This window comes from Equus quagga, chromosome 7, assembly GCF_021613505.1.
Source record: "Equus quagga isolate Etosha38 chromosome 7, UCLA_HA_Equagga_1.0, whole genome shotgun sequence".
Classification (NCBI taxonomy): Eukaryota; Metazoa; Chordata; class Mammalia; order Perissodactyla; family Equidae; genus Equus; species Equus quagga.
In genome coordinates, this window is record NC_060273.1 from 112,034,763 (window position 1) to 112,058,634 (window position 23,872).

Here is a 23,872-nt window from a genome sequence, read left to right on the forward strand (position 1 = left end):
TGATGTTTCCACAACTCTGTATATGGACCAAAATTCCTTGAATTGCACACTTAAAAACATGTGAATTTTATGATAGCAAATTATACCTCAATCAAGATGTTTAAAAAAAAATTGGCACCTACTATTCAACATAGCATTGGAAATCCTAGCCAGAGCAATTTGGCAAGAAAAAGAAATAAAAGACATCCAAATCAGAAAGAAGTTAAACTGTGTCTGTTCTCAGATGACATGATCTTGCATATAGAAAACCTGAAAAACTCCACCAAGAAACTGTTAGAACTAGTAAACACACTCAGTAAAGTTGCAGGATACAAAATCAACACACATAAATCAGTTATGTTTCTATATGCTAACAACAAATTACCTAAAAAAGAAATTAAAACACAATTCTTTTTACAATAGCATCCAAAAGAATAAGATACTTAGGAATAAATTTAACCAAGCAGGTGAAAGACTCCTATGCTGAAAACTACATGACATTGAAGAAAAAAGGTGAGAAGACACAAATAAATAGAAAGATATCCTATGTTCTTGAATTGGAAAAATTAACATTGCGAAAATGTCCATACTGCCCAAAGGAATTTATACATTCAATGCAACCCCTATCAAATTTCTAATGGAATTTCCCACAGAAATGGAAAAAAAATCCCAAAATTTGTATAGAACCACAAAAGACCACAAATAGCCAAAGCAATCTTGAGAGAGAACAATGCTGGAGGTATCACCCTTCCAATTTCAAACTATATCACAAAGCTAAAGTAATCAAAACAGTATGGTCCTGGCATAAAAACAGACACATAAACCAAAAGAATAGAATAAACAGCCCAGAAATAAAACTACACATATGCAGTCAACTAAAATGCTCAACATTGCTAACCATCAGGGAAATGCAAACCAAAAAACACAATGAGATATCACCTCACATCTACTAGGATGGCTTTTATGAAAAAGACATGAGGTAAGTATTGGTGAGAATATGGAGACAAGGGAACTCTTGTACACTGTTGGTGGGAATGTAAATTGGTGCAGCCACTATGGAAAACAGTATGGAGGTTCTTCAAAAAATTACAAATAGAGCCACCATATGATCTAGCAATCTCACTTCTGGGAATATATCCAAAGAAAATGAAATCAGTATCTCGAAGAGGTATCTGCATTCACATGTTCACTGCAGCATTATTCACAATAGCCAAGACATGGAAACAACCTAAGTGTCCATTGACAGAAGAAAGGATAAAGAAGATGTGGTGTACATATACAATGGAATATTATTCAGCCTTGAGAAAGAAGGAAAGACTGTTATTTGCAACAACATGGATTGAACATTACGCTAAGTAAAATAAACCTGAGAGAAAGACAAATCTGTATGATCTCACTTATATGTGAATCTAAAAGTTGAACTCAGAACCAAAGAATAGAATGGTGTTTACAAGGGGATAGGGGGTAGGGATAAGAAGGAGCTGTTGGTCAAAGGGTATAAACTTTCTATTATAAGATGAATAAATTCTGGGGGTCTGATGTACAGTATGGTGACTATAGTTAATGATACTGCATAGTATACATGAAATGTGCTAGGAGAGTAGATCTTAATTTTTCTTATTACACCAAAAAAAAAAGGTAACTGTGAGGTGATGGATGTATGAATTAACTTGATTGTGGTAATTATTTCACAATGTATAGGCATATCAAACCATCACATACATCTTATATATAAACAATTTTATGTCAATTATACTTCAGTAAAGCTGGAAAAAAACAAAATAAAATTGGCAACCAACAAAAACAATCTACTTAATATTCTTAGTCTTCACTCTAAGCAACATTCTCCCTATATTAATAGTTATTTGCTTTAATTTTGATTCCTTCAAATAAACCTGCAAATAAAAACCTGTCAAATGGACAATAAACATGATCTTTTTCCCCAAATAATAAAAGGCAACACAGAACTAATTCCAATTTCTTTAGAAAATCTTATTGACTTGATTTGCTTTAAGTGTTTAAGCAGCCACATTGATTATACAATTGCTGGAAAATTTAGGAGGAATTGACTAGCTGGAAAAAAACACATAGGTTTGTAGACAAGCAGTTAACTCCTGACTCAAAAGCTGTAACTGAGTGTTAATAATGCTCTCTCCTTCTTTCAGTTGTTTCTTACTTTTTATCCCTGTGTGCATCCAATGCACAGAAGACAGCCTAATGTTAAGCTGAAGAAGCCTAATATTAAAAATGACATAGTTTAAGTAAACTTTTTTAACAGTATGACTGATCACTAACAAAAGTGATGATAGTAGTTTCCTGATTCTGATTCATGCAGTAAGAAGATGAAACACTTAACCCCTCCTGGTGAATATAGGTAACCTAAAAAAAAAAACAAGACAAGCCACAAAAAGGTGGGACATATGCACTAAGAGAATACAGGAATGCGGCAGAAATGTGTCTTGGTCTTAAATCATGTCCACTGAATCCCAGAACCTGGCTTTCATGTAACGCTCCCTTTTCTTCAACTTTCAAGGCCCAGTACTCCTTGGCTCTTTCCTTCCAATTACCACTTTTGGCATTGGCTTCACAGAGCATGTCTTCAGCTGGTGGCCCAAAATTCACTGCCACTTACACAGTGAGGAGCAAGCTGATCCAGGTACAAATCTCTGGCCAAACCTAGTCTCCACTTCCTCCCCAGGAAAACACCACCAAAAGCTAAAACAGAAATCAACAACCTAAATTAAAAGCCAAAATAGTGATCAGTATAAAATTCAAGTACTCCAACATGTCAGATCACTGCAATAATTTATTCAATGTGTGAAAGGGAAACTAGTGCTAAGGAATGAAAAACAATTATTTAAAACCAAAATTGTACTCAAATACTTGTACACAAATGTTCATTGTAGCATTATTCACAAAAGCCAAAAGGTAGAAACAGCTCAAATGTCCATCAACAGGTGAACAGATAAACAAATTATGTTATCTACATGCAATGGACTATATTATTCATCCATCAAAAGGAACGAAGTGCTGATACATGTTACAACGTGGATGAATCTCAAAACACTGTGCTAAGTGAAATGAACTGGACATAAAAGGTCATATATTATATGAACTCATTCATCTGAAATACCCAAAATAGGTAAATCCATTGAGACAGAGAGCAGATTGGTGCCAGGGGCTGGAGGCAACGGGAAATGGAGAATAAGTGGTTATGGGAATGAGGTTTCATCCGGGTTGATGAAAATGTTTTTGAACTAGATAGAGGGGGTGGTTGCCCAACATTATGCATGTACTAAGCACCACCGAATTCCATGCTTGAAAAAGGATAATTTTATGTTATGTGAATTTCATAACTTAGTGAACTTCATAATTTAAAAAAAAAATGACTGCTGGTAGCTGTTTCTGCTTTCTGAAGATAGTGACATCACTCAGAATGCAAAACTGAGTAGAGGTGCTCTTCCCTTTCATTTTCAGAGATGGATGATGGAGGAAGAAAGAAAAGAGATTTAAAGTCTCTGTAAATTCTTCAGTGTGGCTAATGGCTTTTTAGAACAAATGACCCCGAAATAGAATTGGAATAGAAGCAGCTGAGTAGCAGGCAGAGCAGTAAATTACCAGGCACAACAATCGGAGAGGGGTTTTGCAGGGAGAGGGAAAATAGTGCGCTGGCAAGAGGCTGGAAGCCATGGACCAAGGGGGTCAGTGAGAAAGTCCTGACATCAACATGGGCAAATAGTTAACGGCAGGGCTATCTAACATCCAAACACATTGCCTAAGTTCAATGCAGGTTGGTTGAAGAAAAGAAAAAGTTATTGATTCTCTCCACTGAGCCCAAAGCAGAGTGATGAGAAAGGACACTGGAAGTGAAACCCAACAAGAATGGGAATTTAAAGCCAGAAGTGATCATGAAAACTTGTAAATCACTTAAGAATTCACAGAAATCTGGCTCTAGCATTGGATCTCCTCAGAATATGTGATGAAAAGCTTAAGGAGATTTTATCTATAGGGGTCGGGGAATGCAATTCCTGGCTGGCATCAGGGTTATAAGTCATCACCTTCTATGTACAAATTAGATAGGTCTATGTTGGTAATCTTGTCTACCTATTAATTACAGCTCTCTAATTAAACATATTAAAGAGCCATCACCCATTCACCACATTTCATTCCCTGGGTATTTATGCAAAGTCTCAAACTGAACTTTGGTATGCTAATGATCAAAGATTATACCATCAACCTTAAACCAAGGATGATACCATGAGGGAAATACGCAAAATTCTTTTAGGCTCTTTAGTCTGGGTTTCTCAAAGTACGATCTTCTAAGGAACTGCATTTGAAATATCTAAGATGTTTGGTAAGATTACAGATTTTCAAATCACACTTCAGATGTATTAAATCACAATCTCTCTGGATAGGGCCTGACATCTACTATTTAATACTCTTTCCAGATGATTCTTATCACACTAAAGTTTGAGGACCACTTCGGCTCTATGATCTCCAAAGTAGTGGGTACTTCCTCAACATTTGTAATAATCCACCGGAATTGGAACTTCTTAATTATGTATTTTTAATCTAAAAAATAAAAAAGAAAATTTTGCTCATATTTAATATTTTGCTTGGTCCAGGCACCCTGCTGTGAAGTAACCTGAGGGAAGAATAAATTCTACATCAAAGAGGGTTTGATGATCTCACCCTCCCACATTCATTGACTGGCAGCTTTTGTGGGCAATTCCAGCTGCTTACTTTGGAATGTCATCCTGCAATTGCATTTATAAAAACAGGAATATTAAATAGTAGAATAGTTATAATATTCTGTAACGATATGAGCAGTAACCAGAAAATTCTTTTCTGCCACAACAGGTCCACTGGTTAGTGCAAGCCAAGTACTTAAGAAGATTTGCCAAGTTAAATATGATTTCAGCACTACTCTTGTATAAAAATAAAACTTCCTAAATTGCTTACCTTTCCTGGATAAGTGGCCTTCAATAATCTGTATCTAGCAAATATTTTGACAAAGTAAACATACTTAATAAATCCTTTCATGATAAAGTTGACATTTTAACAATGTTGAGAGACCAACTTGTTTTCAGAATAAAATGGAACATTTTGAAAATGAATGCTTGGGAAAGGTTTCCTGCTTAAGTGATTTTCTTGCTAAAAATGATGAATGTGCATATCACATAAAACTCTCACACCGTCACACTCAAAAATTTAGAAACAATTCCCTAATGTGTTTTCAAATTTTGCAAATAAGAAAGCTGAGATGATTTCATAACTATTTTGTTTTAATACAGAACATCTCTTAATTGGTTTGTCAGAAAAAGGTATTGATATCAAGGAATATGGAAATTTAATACTTTTTAATTTAAAACCTTAAAAAATTGGTAGATGAATTTTTCCATGAATTCCATGGTTAATAAACGTAACCAATGATACATTTCTTTCTTCTATTTCAATTCATCTTTGTGAGGCACCTTTATCAGCTGTGACACTTTTTAAAAGCAAATACCGAAATAAACTCACCTTAGAATGAGACCTTCAGATAACTGGATCACAAGGTGTTAAACCAAGTTTTTCAAAAGGAATGAAACACATTCAATTATATTTCTATTAATGATGATACTAGCATTTTAAGTAAAAGCAAGAAGTTTGTTATACATTAAAAATTTTTTAATTTTTAAATATTTAAATATTTAATTTTACTTGTGCTTTAAATTTCCATTTTTGTATACTTTTTATAATGTATATTAACACACTATAACATTTAAAAATAAATAAAAGATACACAATTTGGAGAAGAGTGCTTTAAAATGTTTTACTGATAAGAGATGCAATTTAGAAAATGTGGAAATTATTGCTTCAGATGGTGACATTTTAGTTGGCATAGCTATATTTTCTAGCTAAATTAAAATTCATAGAGAAAGAGCAGAAATTCTCTTTCCCAAGCCATTCAATATAAAACCATCTTGTTTACATGTCAGTGACTTGGTGACGTTTATGTTGATGAGATTTCATCATGGACCCTTTAACATGCATAATATCCCACGTATTCAGTTCAGCTTTCCCACACCTCTGATTTCTCCATGGCTGAGGAACCTGGTCCCACAAAACACTGACTTGCCTACTTCTGTTCTGTAGAGATAACAGTTTATCTGTGCTGTGATAATCATATCTGTGTGAAATTCCTTTTCAAATCTATGGCCTCCAACGGTTTCAGGGAAGAAAAAATCCATAAGCTGTCCAAAAACCTTTTGATTTAGATCAAAGTCTCAAGAACTGTTGAGCCCAATTTAAGTTTTTGTAGCGCCACGTTTTCAAGCATCCAAGATACACTTTGCTAAAACTGTTTTCGCTTTGTTTCTCCCAAAACACCTATGTACATTTATAGCTATCTCCTTTATGAACTATAAACTTTCTCTCACTTATAGGTTTGGGTTTTTCTCCAGAGGCGAACAACACTCGAGAATAGTCTCCCTACCTGTGTGTCTATTGACAAGATTTTAAACAGAAAAATAAGTGTGAACAGGTGTAACTTTAATGGGAAAAAATTCACAAACGGCACAAGAGCCTAGCTACTCCTTTGTGTTGGTGCTAGTAGGGATAGATTATGCCTTTAGTTTCTGCAGACATGAAGCTCAGGATTTTTCTAGCACCTATAGGAGGATTTGATTATAGAAACACAGGTTTGGGATTCACAAAATGGGCATTTGTTGGTTCACACTCTGTCCGTCACGTTTAGCTGTAATTTTCTTCTCTGATTCTTCATATATAAAGGAGGGGTAAAAAAAATCTAACTTACAAGGTTAATAAAACCAGTATATGAAATAAGCTATGATGAGTGTCTTGTGCATAGAGTGGCTCCGCAGGACCCTGGTATCTCATTTAATCGCCCTATCCTTTGCAGCTTCCTCTGGCTCCCCTTCTAGGCAATTTTTTTCAACAAATGGTAACTCATCCTGGCAACTTCATCCAGTTCCAACACGCCTCGAAATATTATTAGTAAAATCTGAATGCTATCTGATCTTCAGTTTGCTTCTTTCTTGTTGGTTTGATTTACATAATAGGGACAATAGTTATCGAAATATTTAACCAATATATGGTTTGTGACCACATAAATCACGTCCTCCTACACTGCTCAGCCATTAGGTATTAGACGTGTGATTTACTGCAACAGGAAAATGAGGGAGGGTTCAAAGAAGCCCATGGAATAAAAATGTAAAAGTTTATGTCATAAGGAGACTCCTATTTAATAGAGCAAGGAAGGAGCTTGCCAGAGGTAAGCTGAAAGGGACAAGAGGCACCAAGAGCAGAGCAAAAAGGTGGGATGCCAGGCTTGCTATTACTGCCTCAGTTTATTAGCAATAGGCAATGACATCAAAACATGAGAGAGCATGCAGTTGAAATTAGACAGTCTTTTCCCCTACTTACCACTAGAGATTCTAAAAGAAAATCACCTACCACAATATAGAACAGCTTCAGCAAAATAGAAATTATGTAGAGAATACTTGAGCAGAAGAGAGTCCGAGGAAGATTGCTTTGGGTCCTTGGGTTATGAAAAATACCCAAGCATTGACATTTGGTCTAGAGCCAGAGGATCTGACAAAGGGCCGCTGGCGAGGGGTGTGGAAATTCAAGGACTTGGGGCTTGAGGGATGACATGGCTGAGTCTCAGAGGACCTGCAGGAACGGAAGGTTCCAAGATGAGGCCAGGTCAGCAGATGGAGACAGCCATTCCCCTATTCATTGGCCTTGCAGAGAGACCAGAAGATGAGTGTCACCAGCTCATAGTGCAATAGCATATGCCAGCAAATGCACACTGACTGGGCAAGACAAGAGAGAATTCACATAACAGCAGGACCCTCACTTAGACAAATCACCCCTCAACTCAGTGAGGGCAAGGAAACTTCTTCCTGCCTCCAGAACTCACGTTAAAATATAGAAGGGGGAAAACATGAAATGACTTACTGGGCATTAGAACTTCGAATGCAATGACTATTACCAGTTTTAAATTTACTATTTATCTGTTTTAAATCTGAAAAAAGTAATAAATCTTCAACTGGCAAATTTGTGTTCCCCTACAATTCCCCAAGCCTTCTACCTCAGCTACTACCAAGTAAAATGGGATCTTGAAGTCAACATTGTTTTAGAAAATTTAAAATTCTCTTTTTTGCAGATGTGTGTCTAAATGTTTAAGTGTATGAGCCAACACAAAGGATTCAATTGTCAAAAGGATCAGATTCCCACAAATCAGGGATCTTACTCATTATCAAACTTCAATCATTTTAAAGATACATGTCATCAAGAAGCACAGTAGAAGAGGGGAGATATCTGTGGCACCCGGGGCCTTTCTTTACGCGTCACACGCTTGCTGTCTCGCTCAGAATAATAGATGGGACCTCAAAGTGAGGTTTGTAAGTCTCTTCACACAGTGAGCAGTGTTTAAGCTATGAAACATTTTATACCAAATCTTTACAGGGCCTGTGTGACAAGACATTTCCAAGAATCCATACCTCACAAATCGAATCAGAGAAATGAGGAAACAGACAGGAAAGGTGACTAAGAAGAAGACGTATAGATGACTATAGATCTAGATACAGATGAACACAAAGCTAAGGAGAGCTTGAGCATCTGGATTAATATTCGACAAAGTGGATTCAGAACAAAAATCATTATATATTTACCAGTGATTAAGAAGGCTAATTCATAATAAAAAAAGGAGTTAATTTGTCAAGAGAAAATAACAACTCAAAGAGTTTATACACCTAATAATAGAGCTTAAAATACATAAAGCAAAATTCTGCAGAACTGTAAAGAGAGAAAAATAGACAAATCTACAATTAACGTTAGAAATTACAATACCTGTCTCCCCAGAATATATAGAAAAGCAAACAGAAAATCAGTAAGGACAATGTTATGGGTTAAATTGTGTCCCCCTCAAAATTCACATGTTGAAGCCCTAACCCCCAATATCCAGATGTAATCTTATTTGGAAATAGAGGTATTGCGGACGTAGCTAAATTAAGATGCCATCAGGGGCCGGCCCAGTGGCGCAGCAGTTAAGTGCGCATGTTCAGCTTTGGCAGCCCAGGGTTTGCCAGTTCGGATCCCAGGTGTGGACATGGCACCGCTTGGCAAAAGCCGTGTTGTGGTGGGCGTCCCACGTATAAAGTAGAGGAAGATGGGCACGGATGTTAGCTCAGGGCCAGTCCTCCTCAGCAAAAAGAGGAGGATTGGCAGCAGTTAGCTCAGGGCTTATATTCCTCAAAAACAAAAAAGCCATCATCCCAGAGTAGGATAGGCCCCTAATCCAATATGATTGGACTGACTTCTAAAAAGGAGAAATTTGAACACAAGGCAAGCACACGGGAATAACGCTATGTGAAGTTTGGAGTTCTGATGCCACAAGCCAAGGAACTACCAGAAGCTAGGAGAGAGGCCTGGAATGGGGCCTTCAGAGGAAGTACGGCTCTGCCAACACCTTGGTGTCAGACTTTCAGATCCTCAGTTTGTGGCATTTTGTTATGGAAGCCCTAGCAAACTAACACAGATAAAGAAAACTTGAACAACACTATCAACCAACTTCTGACATCTATAGAACTGACATCTGTAGAACACTCTACCCAACAGCAGCAGATTATGCATTCTTTTTAAGTGGAAACAGAACATTTTCTAAGGTAGACCATATTTGGGGCCATAAAACCAAGGACATAGGTCATACAAAGTATGTTCTCTGACCACAATGGAATTAAATTAGAAACCAATAACAGAAAGTCTGATTATGTTTTCTTTTTCTTTTTGACACACAAATTGATTGTGTTTCAGTACTTACATATATTGTGGAATGTGATGTTCAGATGATCCTCTTGTAGATTTAAAATTATAGATTTAAAGTGAAGAATTTGGGAGAGGCCAACAAAAGGGTCTTCTATTTTTAACCCAGATAGGATCTAGGCAAAAGCCTTTATAAAGTGCAGATCATGTAAACCAGAAAACTTGGGATTAAGTTACACAAATATGCAAAGGCATATATACTCAAGTGTGCATTATTGCCTTATTTATAACCACAAAAAATAGAAACGATAGAAACATCAACATTAATTATTTTAGTGACAAAAGAAAAATGAAGGTGAAAAATAAAATGCCATCTAAATAAGCGTTAGGATGTTGATCAATTACCAGTACTATAGTTTAAATCCATCAATGGCTTACCTTATACTCCACAAAATTCTGCATTAACTGAAAAATAATCAAAACAGGTGAATGTTATAATCCAAAACAATCGATTTTTGGAAAAAGTATAAAGTTGATAAAACACTTACTAATCCCTTTAAGCGATACAATAGTAATAAAATCACTATCGTTTTACATTTACATTGGCACTCCAATTTACAAAGTGATTTCTCATAAATTACCTGATGCAACTTTCAACATGTCCACAAAATAAACAGGATGAGGATTATTCTCACTTTTCAGAGGAAGAAATCAAGGCACAGAAATATTAAGAAAATGTAAAAGTTGGAACTAGGAATCAGTTCTCCTAAATCCTAAGTCATTAAATTACTCAAGTATGTGCGATTTACAATGAACATTTTCTTTGATCTAGAAAATGAAGTTTTATATGTGAATGTAGATTGCTTTACCAACATATTTTATCATATAATTAAAAACGTATCAAAAGAAAAAAAAATGTTCCAAGTTACATTTGGAAATTGAGTGACATCTACGTTGGCTATCGTGGTTCCAAAGAAAATGAGTTACAAAGCTCAAAACAAAAATCACCATGTCTGGTCTGAATGCAGGACAAATAGCCCACTAATTTTCCCTCACATGCACCTATCCAATTTTCTCTTCCATTGTTAGGGTCCCTGAATTCCAATACAGGGTAATCAATGTAATGAATGCAGAGATAAATAAATAAAATGAAGCAGGCTTTGCCTCACAGCAGATATTTGCATTACATCTGTGAGAATTTGCTGTTATTAAATTAGCTGCAGGAGGGCTTTTTTATTGCCTCCTAAATGCAAGAGAGACATTCAAACCAAATAAAACTCCGTTTTTAACAACCAAATATTACACTAAAAAAGGTCAAGCACACCTGTTTGTAGTATTACATGCATGCATTTTGATACAGGACAACCTTTAACTTTCAATTAAAAATGTGAACAATGCTCACCCTACATTTTGACTGTTCAGGTCTCCCCACAAATAAAGAAGATATTAAAATTTCATTATACCGAAATTTGTGCAATAAAGAAAATGGTGAACTCAACGGGCTTAATGGCATACCATTCAGTTTTTCCGCCTAGTTTATGGCCTATGTTAATACCCCCATTTACCAAAACACCGGCCAAGACCCAAAAAGTAAGCCATGTATTACAGTGGAAAAAAATGGAACTCTGGAGTCAGATGGAACTGATTTTGAATCCCAGCATAATCACTTGCTACCAAGGTGACTTTGAAGAAGTTGCTTAGCCTCATCTGTAAAACAGAGATAATGATAGCTATTTCTTATGGTTGTACAGCTTAAATAAGAAGTGAATAAAGCATGTGGGATGGCTTCTGCACATAATAGGTACTCTGTTGTTATTATTGTTATTAAGCTGCTACTTCATAAAACTAAAATTTTACTCACAGGGGAACCATGGAGATAATAACCAAGGGCCTATTTGCTCTTGTACATATGGATCTAAATATCTTACTTTTCCTAATTCTCAGTACTAACTTTTTTATTCATTCATCCAGCAAATATTTATTAAATTCCAACTATGTGTCAGGCACTGTTTTAAACATTGGGGATACAGCAGCAAATGAAACAAGCAAAAATCTTTGCTGTGATGGACAATATAAAAGGCACAGAAGTAAAATATACAGGATGTTAAATAGTAATGAGGAATAAAGAATAAACATGCAAGAGGAAAGGGGGATAGAGAATGCTGTGGTTGGGTGTGAGGGTCCAAAGTGACTTATCGTGACTTCCATTGAGAAAGTGACACTGGAGTAAAGACATACAGGAGGTGAAGGAAGGAGCTATGTAGGATGGTCAGATTGTGGTTATATATGAAAGCACAACCAGTAAGATTTCTTTACAGATTAGACATAGGTTGTAAGCAAATGAGAAAAATCAAAGATGACTCCAAGATTTTTTGCCTTAGCAACTAGAAGAATGCAGTTGCAATTTACTAAGATGGGAAAGATTAGGAGAGCAGTAGGCTTGGGGAAAAAAAACACAGAAAGCTCAGTTTGGAACACACTAAGTTTGAGATAACTAGCAGAACTGTAAGTAGAGATTTCGAGTAGTCAATTAAATATATTAATCTGGAGTTCAGAGAGGAGACTATCTTAGAAATAAATTTGGTAGTCATCAGACTATTATCAATATATAATCATGAAACTTGTTAAGATCTTTAAGGCTCATTAAGAGTTGGGTTTATACAGAAATTAAAAGAGGACCAAGGACTGGGAACTGGGCCCACCATTATTAAAAAATTGGAGAAATGTGGGGCTGGCCCAGTGGCATAGTGGTTAAGTTCACATATTCTGCTTCTCGGCAGCCCGGGGTTCATCAGTTCAGATCCTGGGTGCGGACACGGCACCGCTTGGCACGCCATGCTGTGTAGGCATCCCACATATAAAATAGAGGAAGATGGGCACAGATGTTAGCTCAGGGCCAGTCTTCCTCAGCAAAAAGAGGAGGATTGGCAGCAAATGTTAACTCAGGGCTAATCTTCCTCAAAAGAAAAATCGGAGAAATGAGAAATAAAACAGCAAAGATGACTAATAAGAAAAGGTCAATGGGATAGGAGAAAAAGCAAGAGTAGCAGTTGTCCAGGAAGCCAAGCAAGAAAAAGTACATCAAAGAGAAGGAAGAGATCAGTGGTGCCAAATGCTTCTGATGGGTGAAGTAACATGAGGACCAAGAAGTGTTCATTGGATTTTACAATTTGGAAGTCAGTTGGTGACCTTGATAAAGTAGAGTGAAAGACAGATTACAACTTATCAAGAGAAACAAAGGCAGCAAGTATAGAGAAAGTTTTCAAGGAGTTTTACTACAAAAGTAAGAAGAAAAATTGGTGGTAGGAGGAAGGAAAGTAAGTCAGGAGGAGCTTTGTTGTTGTCCTTAAGATGAGAAAAGTTCCAGTATGTTCTGTACTGATGGGAAAGATGTAATAGATGATTAAAGCTGCTGATATAGGCAAGAGAGAGAACAATTGTTATAAGAATGATCCTGAGTAACAATGAAAAGGGATGTGAGCTGGTGCAAAGTAGATGGGTGACGCGAAGTAGGAAGATAATGTATATTGGCACTAATGTTCATTGGTAGATATATATATGGCAGTGGAATATTATAGAAGTTCTCTTTTATTGCTTCTAATTTCTCAGTTATATAGAAAGCAAGATCAAAAGCTAAGAGTGAAGTGTTGTGGGTTTGAAAAAATAGAAAAAGATATAAAATAAAATTCTAGGAGAGAAAGAGAGTCAAATGGACTTGGGAATGGAATGAGACAATTTGTCAGCATTGAGGCCCACTGGAGACAAGTGCCCCCAATAATAGATGAGTATAGCAAAGTGGGTCTAGGATGTCCTGGGTAAGAAAGCAATAATCATTCAAAGAGGGGAGGCTTGTGGCATTTGACAGTTGCTGCGTGACCTCTGCAGAAATACTACTTCCTGTTAACTTTGTAGCTGGCTTTATCCTTGTCTGCCCTCTCAGCCTGATAAATGGCAGGGATGCTTTTTTCTCTTTTCAATCTGAGCTGATATTCACTCTTTAAGCCCCAGGCAGACTCTGACTCCCTCATTGACCATGACTTCCAGAGGGCACATTGGAGAAAATTCAGAAGAGGGGGCAGGAGTGAGAGAAGGGGCCAAAAAGGATACATCCTGGACCAAAAGGAGTAAAGTTCAGGAAATGAGTGATGACCTGGAAAGCAGTGGCTTGTCCTGATGATTAGTCTTGACTATCCTAAGACACAGTGTGGGGGAGAGGTTCTGAATGTCAGATGGCGGTGAAGGAGGTTGGAGGTCCCTCTGGGATACTCAGAGTCCTAGAGTGCCCAGCGAGCCTCTGCTGAGACAGGTGAGCTGATTTGGAGTACACTGGCTCTCTCGTGACTTCTATGAGAAAGCAGCAAATAAAAGGGAGAAAACATCTAGCACAGGTACTGCTCCAGAGTGAAGAGAAGTGATAGCAGAGGAGGAAATACAAATTATAAAAACAATCAAATTTCAAAATATACAACAATTTGGAAGTATTCGATATAAAGGCAAATAACCCAATACACAGCATATTCCCTGAAGTCATCATAGTGTTATAGCACAGTATAACTAATATTCCTAATTATGTCCCTGAATTACCAATAAAATGGAAAATTATGGTGAGTATGCTCTTTACAAGGCAATAAGGTAGAGCTGGAATATCTTTTATATTTCCTTCTGTTCACAATAAATAATCCATCTCTCCTTCACTAGCTCCTTCCCCATTAAATATATTTTGAAAATATTTCCATCAAGAAATATTTTTAAAGTGTTGAGATTTAAAAGACTAAACTCTCAGCTACACAGAACATGTGGGTCCATACACAGACTATTACCCCAGAGGTTGTTCAGTGAGTGGACTGCAACATGACATGTCCCCAATTCACATTCTGTCTCTCAACACATGGTAACAGAACAGGTCCCTCTACCAATATCACCCTTAAAAGAAAAATACTGGAAAGTTAGAGACAAAGAACACCACTCCTGCCTACTGGTGCTCACAGCGTAGCACCGATTTATAGCACTGAACTCGTGTTTGCGTAGTGTTTTGCAGTTTACTTGCTGCTTTCATGTGCATTCTACCATTTGGTTCACACAAACACTCTGTAAGGAGATGTAATCTCACTTTGCAAAGGCAGAAACTGTGCTTCAAGGAGTTTAAGAAACTTGTCCAAGATCATTTTGCTAATGAGTAGAGGCTGGACTGCAATTCAGGTCTCAACCTTCACAAGTGAACAAGTCCTTGGACAGGGGAGGAGCAGGGAGCAATTACGTGAGTGTTTCAGAAAGGGCAACCATAACTCAGCTTTGCTCATTTGATCAGGGCAGAGAAGATGGATAAGAGAAATCAGGAGAATGAGAATGTGTCCACCTCTCAAACACATGTGAGACAGAGGAAACGACCCAAACAGGCTAGGACAAATTTCCATTTTGTTTCTTTTCCTTCTGAGCAGAATGGATAAGTATATTCTAGCTCTGCAGTGGTTCTCCCTCAGGCAGTATTCATCTGAGTTTGACCTCAGAATAAGTCACTCATACAATTGGTCCGATTTAACTTGAATCATGGTCCTAAATCTTAATTCAGTGTGCTTATGTTGGCCAAACTGTATAAACTCTTTTCATAAACAAATTGGATACTGTCCCATTGGCCTTGTGTGGAAATTCTGTTTTCGTTTTCATTGTTCTCATATTTTATTACCTTAGTCATCTGGGCAATGTATTGATTGTGTTTAAGAGAGAATAAGATCTCCATTAAAATAAAAGATCCCTAAGTGTTATAAGCACATTCTCTCAATTCTTGTAGAGATTATCTTCCCAGATCACTTAAGTCAAGTACACTGACCTACATATCAAAAGACACAGTTAAGAACCTAAGGACGCTTCTGAAAATATGAAAAAGAGATAGTTGTATATTAATGTCCATGGAGAACAAGTGGAGTTGAAATGCAAGCATTCCTGTTGCTAATGCCCCTTAAATATGCTTAGATTACTATATCATTTGTTTCTTTGCTTAGATATAGTAAGTACATGCTATATACAAAGGTTTGCCCTCATATGGTTTACAGTTTAACAGGGAAACGTATTCATATGAAGAAATATGCCATGAAATCTATAGTGTATTGTAGGAACACAAAAAGTAAAATGATAAATTATATACTAGATTATAGGAAAACTCTTATCAGCAGAAATAAATTTTGATCTGGATCTTGAAAGTGTTTGCTATGTAAATTGGGAGGACCAGAAACTATTGGATGAGGGTGTTTGCAATAAAACTGCATGTGACAGGAGCCCAAAAATGTGGAATGGAGCTCACAGAAAGCTAGGGTAGGAGAAGAAAACAGACAAAGGACCATGAAAAACTCCGTGCCATAAAAATGAGCTTGGACTTCATTTTCTCAGCAATATCCTTATTACTCAGGGCAGGCTAACTGTTAGAACAACTCTCAATTTCAGTATTTTGAAAGCAATTTTATATCAATATTATAACTTATTCAATATGATGATATGTGAGTGGGTAGTAGGGTAATGTTTGCAACGGCATGGCAACCAAAACTGATTGTCAGATTTTGCTCATTGCCCTTTGTTTTCATTTGCTTCAAGATTAACACTGTTTCTTGTGAGTCAGCTATTCAAGATGATTACATAGTTCCGAAACCTTGTTCAGTGTCCAAGTCCAATAGGTACGTATGGGAACTGAAAGATTTATTCTGCATCGGTTGGGAATACTCTGTAATAATTATTGAGCATGTAATATTCTCCAACCTCTGAGCACAGTGCTTTGTATATGTAAAATTTCACCTACAAAATACTTGTGTTAGGTAATACTATTTTTCCCACTTTTTAAAAGAAACTAACATTCAAGAAGTATAAATAGCTCATCCAGGGTCACACACCTTATGAATGGCAAATTGGAACTGGAACCCAGGGCTCACAGATAGCAACGGACATATTCATAACCATTAAACTGACTCTACGAATAATGGCAGTTCCTTCTCTCAAGGGACATATAATTTAGTGGAGTAAATCATCAACTGCAAAATAGATAATAGGTGCACACTATGAGGGCACATTAGATCACCTGTCACAGACTTGAGCCATTGGAGAATGCATTCCATGGGACAGGACCTGCAAATAAAGGGAAAAAAGAAGTATATTTCAGCCTAAAGGACGAGAGGAATGAGAGCACGATGTCTCTATGCAAAACTCCTAAGTGGGTTCCATGGGACTACAAGGCCTGAGGTATGGCTTGAGGACCTTGCACTAAGATATGTATGTTCATCCACTGTTGGTCTTTTGGGGTCTTTATCAGTGCTCTACCTGGCATCAACTTAGTCCAAAAGAATACATTAAAGTTAGAGGTCAATGGCTTGTACAAATCTCAAAACTATGAGCTGCAAGGAGAACAGCTGCTGGTAAAATCTGATCAGGGGAGTATACGGTTTCTAAGAGTTGAACGCACAATAAATATGTTTGTCTCTGCCTAGGGCTATAGTACAATTTATCCTTTAATATCTCCAGGCTTTCACCATTAGTGGTCAGGCATTTCAAGTTTATGTATGTAAAAGGGCAACTTTTGAGGGAGCCAGCCCAATTCCACCTGCAGGTGAGAAAAGGATAAAGTTTGTATGACTATCAGAAATTATTAGGTAGATTTTCAAAACTACGATTTTAAGGATTGCAGGATACATTCAGTGCTATAAAACTCTAACGAAAAGAATAGAACCCAAAACAACACAGTGCACCTATTAAGAGAAGTATATAAAATTCAATGAAATTGTCTAGGTTGCAGAGTACCAGGCTAGAAAGTATGATTCAGCACTGACTTCGGAAAGTTATTATTTTTTTAATTTAATTTAATTTTTTTTTTAAGATTGGCACCTGGGCTAACAACTGTTGCCAATCTTTTTTTTTTTTCTGCTTTATCTCCACCCCCGCCCCCCCGTACATGGTTGTATATCTTAGTTGCACATCCTTCTAGTTGTGGGATGTGGGACGCTGCCTCAACGTGGCCTGGTGAGTAGTCCATGTCCACGCCCAGGATCTGAACCCTGGGCCGCCGCAGCAGAGCGTGCGAACTTAACCACTCGGCCACGGAGCCGGCCCCTATTTTTTAAATTTTAAATAAACCTTCAAGCCTAGGTAGTTTAGCCTCAGGAATTTGTGCCACCAGCACAACTCAACTCCCCTCACCATCACCAACCACCACCACCAATAGGAGAAAAATTGTATGATTCCCCCTATGGAGGTTGTTTTGTATGATACCCACGTGTTTGTAATCCCCTCCAACTTGACTGCTGCTTAGACAAATGAAACAGGGATTTAGCAAAAGACCACACCATAACTGAGCTCATGGAGTCTACTTTACCCTCTCTGAAATAGGGATCAAAAGCTGTGGAGTCCCAACTTACTGTTTTTTCTCACCCACTGATCCGCACATCTGATTTTTTGTTTTTTAAAAAAATCCTAACATCAAAATAACAAAGATATAACACTTGGGACAATTTTCTCCCTTTATCGGCTGAGCTCAACTTCTCAGACTGAATTTTGGGCTGTCCTAGAAGTACCCTCCTAATTACCAGCAGTAAATTATCCTCAGTGTTCTACAGCTAAAGAGCCAAAACTTCCACAACTATCCCTTTCTCTGTTTAGTTTTATCAGTCCCAAGAAATGCACCCTGACCTGAACTGATCAGTTACAAATTAGGCTGTGTATAGAGACACAAAATAAGAGTAAAATGGGGCCAACTTGATGTGTAATCTTATCAGTCAGGGACCTGGCAAGAAACAGACCGCATTATCAATGTGGCTAAGTGAAAGAGAGTTTGATAAAAGGTGAGCTGTAGGAAATCATAAGGGATAAAGCAGTATTGCAGGACTCATTATCTTTAGGCTTTATTACTTCCCAAGTGGAATTGTAACTGAGCTTCAGCAAACCATTCCACCATTATATGATCTAGCTACTTCGGTTTTATGGGGCATATGATTAAACAAGTTAATTCTGTAGGAATTAGCCCATTGCTACACTTCCTTTCTTATCAAATGAGTCCTCTAATTGGAAGCAATGTCATGAAAAACACCAAGGCAACGGCTAAGGCATCCTGTAAATGCCCTAATAGTGGTGCTGGCAAAGTACAGTGGGCAAGAAATGTAAATCCATACCCATATTATAAGGACAAAGTGTTCTCCCCTTCATGATGAAAGGGATCCAATGGAATAAACCTTCCACCAGGTAACTGTCTTATACCCCAGAGAATGGTCCAGGATAGTTACACAGCAGTAGCATTTGTTGGGTCAGCCTTGGTAAGAGGAAGTCCCATGCCACTGAGTGTCTCCTTGTGAGGCAACAGACACCATCATGAAAAATCTTTTTTACCAGGGTCAGGCTGGTTCTTTCAGATAAAGGAGAGATTCTGCCTAAGAGAACCAGCATTAGAGGTTCAGGGAGATTTGAGAGCTCAAGTCCTCAACCTTCTCTCTGTCTGTCCAAATGATTCTTTCCCATAATTCAGTGTCCCAGCACTTCCCATTTATTGCTCTTACCTTAACATAATAGACCTGACAATGTTGAACCTTTAACTGTGGCTGAATTTCTGTACCCTTTACAACTAGGTCCTATTCTTTGTCCTCAACTATATCTGCCTTACCACAATAGGAGATAAGGCACTCCTAAATAGCCTCTTAGGCGGTTTGATTTTTCTATGCATATTCTAAGCTTTAAAATTCTCCATTTCCCTGTATACACTCTCTAGAACCATAACTTTTATAATCACTTTTGACATCATAATGATTAACTTCACAGTTGTCTCTCAATGCCCTGCCCTCCACCTGCACCTAATCCCATGCTGCTACTATTGCTATTAAGACGATTGTGTGGCTACTGCATGCCAGTAATTATCCATGACCTATGCCCCCCAGCAAGAAGGTTCTCTTGAACTATGTGAACAATTCACTCCCAGTATCCCTCCTACCCCTAGTTTCAATTACCATAGACAGGCCTTGGCCCAAAATAATGAAGTTTCAAATTTGTTATGTGAGAAGAATTTCATAAATGGATCTGTTTACAAAGGCTTGGACAACACAAAGGGTAATGCAGTATCCTGGTGCTGGTAATAATGGGCAATGTTAACATCTCCTGGCCTGAAGCAATGAGGGACAAGAGGAGTGCTGACCAGAACCCAGAAAGACAGAGAGATTCAAAGAGAGAGACAGGCAGAGAGACAGAGAGAGATTGAGAGAGAGAGAGTGCAAGAGCCCCGTGTGGAGAGGGCTACTTGAAAGGAGCTATGACTTTTAGGCGAAGGATGCATCCAATTTGTGACATGATGCCGCAGAAGGAATAGATTTTTCCTCTCTCTCTCTGACAAGTGCTCCCACTGTAACCCAAACAGAAGCCAGAGAACAGGAAACCCCGTCAATGCAGTCCATCCAATTTAGCCTCTCAGGGCACAGTGCATGGTTGAGAAGGATAGACGGTGGACCTGAATGGTCAAAAGCAAGACCCTGCACAACAAATAAAATCCCCCATTCATAAATGATTTCAATCAGACGCATAGGCCAAGCAACACACAAATTTTTTTCCCAGTCATTCCTCTCCCTAACAATATCTTCTCCAACACCTTTGCAGATCCCTAAGAAGTAATGCAAGCTATGTACTCAGTGCACAAATATTAGTTGTGGTGTGCTTTATTATTAAATTCTGTGCCCTGAGTACAATTAAGAACAAAACTCATATCAGTAGACACAAAATAGTGGTAAATAAAATAAAATACTTTCATTCAGAATGATTTTTCATCTTCTAACTAAATAAAGAGATAAGCATAAAAAGAGACAAGATACTTGTATCTCACATACTTCCATAATCATTCACCATTTTTCCATTTTCTCCACATTTTTCCTTTTTTGAGTTGCCTCATTTGTAGTCTAACCATATTAAAGAAATCTTCCTTTACTATAAATAAATATAAGACCTGTTTTCAGTAAATAAAATTTATTTAAATCTGTCAGTAAAATGCAGATAATTTTGACTCCTCTCATAAAGGCATGAATTCCATCTATATAAACAGAAGAGCAGATAAACACTGTGAAAAGAGAGCTGGTAGCTCAAAGTAAGATAATTCTGAAATATATTAGTCTCTGTTTAAACAAGAACACATGCATTGGAGTGTTAGTTGATTAGATCTCTTTTAAAAGTGATGTGTCCTGAAGACGACGGATAAATTATTTCTCAAAGGGAGCATTTCTCTGATTTAAACTAAGCATTGAAGTAATCCAAATTAGCATCCTGATTTTGTAACATTAACTGGATATCTACTATGTGACAGATACTGTGCTAGAAAGTAATAGTGTAGTTGGAGAAACTGATTTGTAACCAAATGCTTATAAATCCATGTAAATTAAAGAATGAGCTGTTGAACCACACTCCTAGCCCTTTACAACAATTTACTTTTTCACAACTGTGTAACTTGACTCTTGTCAGCCTTGCCTCTTTTCTTCAACTCTCCTGAGATATATTTCCTTTTTTCCTTCCAAATCATATTTTATCTTCAAAGTTCAACTCAAGCCCTGTGTGATAGAGATTGCTGGATGACCACCAAATTAATTCTTACCTTTCTGCTGGGAATATAGCTTGACCACATTTCTCTGCCTCCTTGCTGCTAGTTGGGGCTCTAAGAATGAGTACTAGCCAATGGAATGTGCGTAGAAGTAGTATGAGCCACCGCCAGGCGTAACCCACAAAATGTCCTGCACTTACTACTTCATGCTCTTTCCTGCTACCAGGAAACTGGTATGGTGAGATCCAGATCCACTTTAGAAGCCATATGTTGAAGCTGCAGTTTCTGCCATTGGCCTGGATTCTTGACGACTTCATAGAACCAGAATCCGCCTGCCAATCAAGAAGCCCCTGGACTGTTACATGAGCAAGCAATAAGCTTCTAATATGTTGAACTGCTACATTTAGGGTTCCATTTGTTAAAGCAATTCCACTTACCCTAATCTGCCTCTTTCTTTAAGCCACTTATGGTCATTCTCATTCACACCCGTCAAGTACTTGTACATTATACCATACATTACAACACTCATTTGTGGCCTCAGTTTTTTGGTTTAATGTTTCATAGGTGGCCTTCTTGCATTGCCAAGTCCTTAATTCCCTAAACCAGAGATTTTCTTATCCCTGAGACTGAGCCAGGAGTTTTAGCATAAAAAAGACATGATTATAAAGCAAAAGCATTAAGCAAAAACTTTGCTGTGTAGTGAAAAATTAACTTTACTGGAAAAGAGATCTACTCCAATTTCTGGGAGGTAAACTCTAAACTCAGGATTTTCTAAATGATAGGAGTGTCTTTGCTATCCAGACCACACTTGATACTTTATGCTACCCAGGAGACTCACGGTGAGCCTCTAAATAGATTATGCTAATGTGATGACTCAAGATGTTGGCTAGCCACATCAGAAAGACCAACCATGTGCTTCAAGTTGGGGTTTTGAACCATATGATATGAACTTGATCTCCAAGGAGGGGAGGGGGCTGGAGATTTAGTTCAACCACAGGGGTAATGATTCAATCAATCATGCTTACATAATGAAACCCCAACAAAAACTCTAGACACAGAAGCTCAGGTGAGCTTCCCAGATTGGCAATACTGCACGTGTGTGTTGCCACACATTGATGCTGAAAGGATAATGTGTCACTGAGGACATGCAAGCTTCAAGCTTGGAACCCTCCCAATCCCAGATTTCTCCCAATATGTCTCTTCCTTTGTCCAATTCTGATTTACATATTCTGCTATAATAAAACTATAACCATAAGTGCAGCACTTTCATGAGTTCTACAATATATTCCAGCAAATTATCAAATCCTAGGGAGTCCATAGGAGCTCTGAATTTGTAGCCAGCTGAAGCCAAGGTGGTCCTGGGGACCTCTAAACTTGCAGCCATTGTCAGAAGTCTTGAGCAGACTTGGCAATCTGGATGATTGTGCCTTTAAATTCAAGTTTTACTAACTTCAAATCCTTGTAAATTCTAAATTTGAATCAAAAACATAAGTATGAACTCATGATTTTTTACTCTTAAAAAATAACTTTTACACATTTCCTAACTCTATCCACTGAAAAGGCCTAGAAGCAATAAATACCCAGTAGCAATAAATACCTCTACCTCCTATATTGTGATATTTAAATATCATTTCTGATTATGCTTTGGGGTTGATTCCATATCTAGAACAAGAAATATACACCACAGATTGGACCCTCTTGCTGTGCCAGAAGACAAAAATCTATCAAAGATGAATGGGGTCAATGTCAAAAGGGCATGGAAGTCAACAAGGCTCATATAAAGGGGCTCACAATATCCTAAAAATGGGACAATTTGAACATCAAAAGAAACAACAGCAATAATAATTTTAAACACATCAAGTTCAAATATAAAAAATATTTAGGGGGCTGGCCCAGTGGCACAGTGGTTAAGTTAGCACACTCTGCTTTGGTGGCCCAGGGTTTTTTGCAAGTTCAGATCCTGGGCACAGACCTACATACCACTCAGGAAGCCATGATGTGGCAGTACCCCACATACAAAACAGAGGAAGACTGGACAGATGTTAGCTCAGGGACAGTCTTTCTCAAGCAAAAAGAGGAAGATTGGCAATGGATGTTAGCTCAGGGCCAATTTTCCTCACCAATATATATATATATATATATATATTTAAAAATTTATAATTGTAATTTTTTAAACAAACTCATTGGTTTGTTTAAATCAGATATTGCTAGGGCACCAACTCTTTAGTCTGAAAACTGACAAATAAAGGGGAAAAATTAAGCATTTTTTTTTTCCTGTACAAATAGTATTCTGGATAACAAAGTAGTTGAGGTAATACTTTTCTTTACAGAAAAATTCCACGTGAAAAATACAGAAGGCATAAATAAATTAGAAAATCATCTGGTTCTTCCTCTCACCTTTCCTTCGTCTTCTCCTTTTCCTCTCACTTTCTCTCTCTTTCCTTCCCCTCTCATGTGCCCCTCCTCTCTTCTCTTCCCAAACAATTCGGTCCTAAAGTCATTAGATGGGGCATTGCAAGTAGGCACCCAGGCTTGAGAGCAGGGGGAGACCACGGTGTTTCAGAGTGGAATGTCCTAGGCAGGCTA